The sequence below is a fragment of the Phyllostomus discolor genome, chromosome 7 (assembly GCF_004126475.2).
Source record: "Phyllostomus discolor isolate MPI-MPIP mPhyDis1 chromosome 7, mPhyDis1.pri.v3, whole genome shotgun sequence".
Lineage (NCBI taxonomy): Eukaryota > Metazoa > Chordata > Mammalia > Chiroptera > Phyllostomidae > Phyllostomus > Phyllostomus discolor.
In genome coordinates this window covers 79,005,123-79,011,122 of record NC_040909.2, presented here as the reverse complement: position 1 = coordinate 79,011,122, position 6,000 = coordinate 79,005,123, and positions in this window count along the sequence as shown.

Here is a 6,000-nt window from a genome sequence, read left to right as displayed (position 1 = left end):
ATTGTATAAATATACCAAAGTTTTTTGATCCACTCATCAATTGATGGGTGCTTAGGCTGTTTCTAGCACATGGCTATTGTAAATAATGCTGCTATGAACATAGGGGTGCATAAGATATTTTTAATTGGTATTTCAAGCTTCTTAGGGTATATTCTTAACAGAGAAATCCCTGGGTCAAAAGGCAGTTCCATTTTTAATTTTTGAGGAAATTCCATACTATTTTCCATAGTGGCTTCACCAGTCTGCATGCCCACCAACAATGTACTAGAGTTCCCTTTCCTCTGCATCCTCACCAGGATTTGTTTGTTGACTTGTTAATGATGGCCATTCTGACAGATGTGAGGTGGTATCTCATTGTGGTTTAATTTGCATCTCTCTGATGGCTGGTGATGTTGAACATTTTTTTCATATGTCTATGTGTCATGTCTATGTTCTTCTTGGAGAAATGTCTATTCAGGTCCTTTTCCCATTTTTTAATTGGATTGCCTGTGTTCCTGGTGTTGGTTCATATGAATTCTTTATATATTTTGGAGATTATATCCTTGCCTGATATATTATTGGCAAATACCTTCTCCCATATGGTTGATTTATTTTTCATTTTGATGATGGTTTCTTTCACCATGAAGAAGCTTTTAAATTTCATGTAATTTCATTGTTTATTTTTTCCTTTATTTCCCTTGCCCAAGGACATATATCAGCAATAATATTGCTACTTCGGATATCTGACGTTTTACTGTCTATGTTTTCCTGTAGGACTTTTATGGTGTCTTGACTTATATTTAAGTCTTTCAGATATTTGGGTTTATTCTGGGACATGATGTAAATTGGTGGTCAAGTTTCATTTATTTGCATGTACAAATCCACTTCTCCCAACATAATTTATTGAAAGACAATTTTTACTCCATTGTTGCTTGTGCCCCTTTAGTCAAATATTAATTGATCACAGAGAAATGCATTTATTTTGAGGTTTTCTTTTCTATTCCATTGATCTATGTGTCTGTCTAATGACAGTGCCAGACTTTTGATTACAGTGGCATTGTAGTATAGTTTGATATTAGGTATTTTGATCCCTCCAACTTTATTCTTCTTTCACGAAATTACTGAGGCTTTTCAATTCCATTTGTATTGTTATAAATTTTTGGTGTATTTGTTCTAGATCAGTGAAATATGCCTTGGTATTTTAATAGAGATTGCATGAATCTATAGGCTACTTTGGGTGGTATGGATATTTTAATTATGCTTATTCATTCAATCTATGAACATGGTATATGCTTTTATTTATTTGTGTCTTCCTCAATTTCTTTCTTCAGTGTTCTATAGTTTTCTGATTATAGGTCTTTTACCTCCTTGGTTAAATTTATTCCTATGTACTTTATTTTCATGTTGCTATGGTAAATGGTATTTTATTCTTAGTTTCTGTTTCTGATAATTCATTGTTGGTATACAAAAATGTCATAATCTGAATATTGACTTTGTGTTCATTACTTTGCCAAGTTCATGTATTAGGTTCAGCAGTTTTTTGGTGGAGATTATAGGACTTTACATGTGCACTATCCTATTGTTTGCAAATAATGACAGTTTTACATCCTGCCTCAGAATTTGGATGTCTTTTATTTCTTTTCCTTGTTTGATGGCTGTGGATAGAACTTCCAGAACTATGTTGAATAAAAGTTGTGAAAGTGGACACCCTAGTCTTGTTCCTAATCTTAAGGGAAAAGTTTTTAATTTTGGCCATAAGGATGATTTTGGAAGTAGATTTCTTATATATGGCCTTTATTATGTTGAGGAATGCTTCCTCCATTTTCACTTTGATGAATGCTTTTATTATAAGTGGGTGCTGAATTTAATCATATACTTTTTCTGCATCTATTAATGTAATCATGTGGTTTTTGTCCTTCATTTTCTTTATGTGGTATATTATGTTTACTGATTTGTGAGTATTGTACCATCCTCACATCCCACTTAATCATTTTGTATGGTCTTTTTAATGTATTACTGGATCCAGATTGCCAATATTTTGTTGAGGATTTTAGCATGTATGTTCATCAGATACATTGGCCTATAATATTTTTCTTTGTTGTGTTTTTACATGGCTTTAAGATTAGAATAATACTGGTTTTGTAAAAAGAGTTTGAGAGTCTTCCTCCTCTTGAATTTTTTGAATAGTTTGAGGATAGGAGTTAGTTCTTCATTGAATGTTTGGTGAAATTCACTTGTGAAGCCATCTGGTCCAGACCTATTGTGTGCCAGGAGGGTTTTTTTATTACTGTTTTGATTTTGCTGGTTGTTATCAGTATATTCAGGTGATCTGCTTCTTTTTGATTCAGTTTTGGAAGATATTTGATTGTAGGAATTTATCCATTTCACCCTGGTTTTCCAACTTCTTGGCATATAGTTGTTTATAGTAATTTCTTACAATCCTTTGTATTTCTGTAGTACAAGTTGTTACATCTCCTCTTCTGTTTCTGATTTTATTTATGAGGCCCTCTATTTTTTTTCTTGATGAGTCTGGTTAAAGTTTTGTCAATTTTGTTTATTTTTTCAAAGAACCACCTTCAGATTCATTGATATATTTTTTTAAATTTCTGCATAATTTAATTCTGTTCTGATCTTGATTATTTTTTTCTTCTAGTTATTCTGTGCTTTGTTTGTTTTTGTTCCTTCAGTTCTTTTATATGTAGGGTTAAGATGTTTATTTGATATTTTTATATCTCCTTATGGTAGTCCTATTGTTATGAACTTCCCTCTCAGGATTGCCTTCACTGTGTCCCATAGGCTTTGAGGTTTTGTTTGTTCATTTTCATTTCTGTCAGGTACTTTTTGTTTCCTTCCTTGACCTTATTGTTAACCCATTCACTATTTAATAACATACTATTCAGTCCCCATATATTTGAATGTTTTAAGGGTTTTTTTTTTCTTTTAGGTTTGTTTCTGGTTTCAAGTCATTGTGATCCAAGAGGATGCTTGATATGATTTCAACTCTCTTCAATTTTTTGAGGTTTGTTTTGTGTCCTACTATGTGGTGTATATTTGAAAATGACCCATGTATGTTTGAAAATAATGTATATTTTGCTCTCTTGGGGTGAAATGCCCTGCAAATATCAATTCAGTGCATTTGATCTAGGGTGCCATTCAATGCCTCAATATTCTTGTTGTTTTTGGTTGGATGATTTATCCATTATTGACAGTAGAGTGTTATAATCCCCTACAAGAACTGTATTGCTATTGATTGTCCTTATTAAATCCTCTAAGATTTTCCTTGTATACTTAGGTGTTCCTATGTTGGGTGCATATACGTTTACTGGGGCTAAATCCTCTTGTTGGAAAACACCCTTAAGTTTTATGTAGTAAACTTTGTCTCTTGCTGTGTCCTTTGTTTTGAAATCTATTTTTTTTTCTGCTGTAAGTGTTGCTACCCCAGCTTTTTTTTCATATGCATTTTTAAAAAATATTTTTCCATCCCTTCACCTTCAGACTATGTAGATCTTTTGTTCTGAGGTGGGTCTGTTGTGGAGAGCATATATGTGGGTACTGTTTTCTTATCCATCCAGCTATCTTATGATTTTGGATTGGAGCATTTAATCCATTTACATTTAAGGTTCTTATCCAGAGGTATTTACTCATTGCCATTTTTTAATTTTGTGCCTGTATTCCTTTTGATCTCTTTCTTCATCTTCTGAATGCAATTCCTTAAGCATCTCTTGCAATGCTGATTTGGTGATGTGCTCTTTTAGTCTTTTTTTGGGGGGGGGGGTTCTGGGAAGTTCCTTATTTCAGCTTTGATTTTTTAAAATTTAGTCTTTATTGTATTTTCCCATTACCATTTAGTCCCCTTATGCCCTCCTTCCCACAGCAAACACCACACTGTTGGCCATGTCCAGAAGTCCTTTTCCATTTCTGCTCAAATGAGAGCCTTGCTTGGTAGCATAGTCTTGGCTGTAGGTCTTTGCTTTTCATTAATTGAAATATTTCATACCATTCCCTTTTGGCTTGTAGTGTTTCTGTTGATAAATCAGCTTGGTAACCTTATTGGAGCTCTCTTGTATATTACCAGCTATTTCTAGCACTCTGCAGCTATGGATGTGCTGCTCACTATATGTGTGAAGCCTGAGTCTTCCAGACTCCATATATCCTCCCAAGTCTCTCCCAATTAGGGTTGGAGGTTCCTTGTATGGGACCAGGGCCACCTGCTCCAGGCAGGTCAGTAGCTACTAAGCTGATGTTTCTCTCCTCTGATGCTGGCACCTTGTACAGAATATTTTCTCTTTAACTTATAAAACCTCTTATTGGATGGTCCAGAGCATCCTCTGTACTCCTTGCCTTCAAATATTCACATCAGCTAAGATTCCCTTGATTGTCCAGGTCACTTGTCAGAAGATCAGCTGTAAATTCGGGCTGGGGTCACAAACAAGTGGACTCAGCTTCCACCTACTCGTCCACCATCTTATTCCCAAGTTCCAGTTTTTACTCATTCCTAAGTGAGAAGGACCTGAAGGTTAAGACTGTATGTTATTTAGTGCTACTTACAACATCATTACATTTAACTTCACGAAGAACAAAGTTATATACTTTGCTATTTAGGTGAACCATTTTCAACTAATTTTTGTTGTCTTTTAAAAATCTAGAGTTAAATAACCCCTTCCCTTTAGCTTTCACTAAAGAAAAATATCTAAGTCAGCTGGATCTCAACACATTATGGGGAAGAACATAGTTTTCCACAATATAGAAATACACCAAATTACTCTCTCCTTCCTAGAATTACTTTTAAAATGTATTATTTACCATGGTGCTCCACAAAATTTTCTTAACTGAGAGTCTGGAATATTTTTTTTGAATAACTATTTTGTGAAAGACAATATTCCATGGACTACATTTCATTAATATAAGCAACAGGGCCTAAACCTCCCTGGAATTCAGTACTCATGGTGATGGGTGAGCAGAAGTACACTGGATTTCTGCATAATGGGGTGGAAAAAATTTGGTATTTGAACTGAGTTCACATAAATTTTTTGACACTCAATACAGTCTTCTGTAAAAAATGATAGTAATATTGACTTTTTTCTCAAGAAAGAAAAGAAATAATCTTAAAGAAAAACTGTTCATCACTGTAGAATGCTCCTTAAATATTACTTTATTATTGATGATTATTATGGATGGCTTCACCAGTTTCTGTAACATATTCTTTTTCCATTGATAGCAGAGATAACACTGTGGAGAGAAAGAAAGCTTCAATATTCTCTGGGCTGCAAAAGCTACCTACTTGTAATGGCATTTACTCAGTCATGTCACTGGCCGTGTGTGGATCTCATATTTTGTTCTCCTAAGTGAAGTTATTTTATTAGAACTGGTTGTTTATTTCCTCTTTACAGAAAGAATTTAGAGGCTTCTTAGGATATGTTCTCTCTATCCCTGTCTGTCTGTCTGTCTGTCTCTCTCTCTCTCTCTCTCACTCTCTCTCTTCCCTCACCTTGGGACAAGAACAATGATAAATTTATTCTTGATAAAAATATCAAATTATAAGAAAGCTTCTTAGCTTTTGTCATTGCTTTATTTGCTTCAAGAGACAGAACTCTCTGTAAACAAGCATTTTGCAATAGCACTATTTCAAGGTTCTATCTTCAAGTGAAGAATTGTATTATAGCAAATACAAATAAAATGTTATAAATTGAGTAGATGTTCAAATTATTGATGAGATTTCCACAGGCTAAATTTAAAATAATAAGAGCCTTGAAGATCCAGCTGAGAAACCTAGAAAGGGTATTGGAGAGGTTGGTCACAGTGATGGGGCTTTGTCCTGACTGTGCAACATTTGAACACCTTTAGCTTAAAGTTTAAGAAGAAAGTGCACATTAAAATCCTCAAATTGTGTCACAAAGTCTGACAGGCTGATATCAATGATGCTAATAAGTAATAAATGTTTGGTTTTGACCTTCTTTATGTTAACTTTTTTTATTTACCTAGCTTTCTCTCTCTTTTTTTCTTCTTGCCTTCTAATTGTTT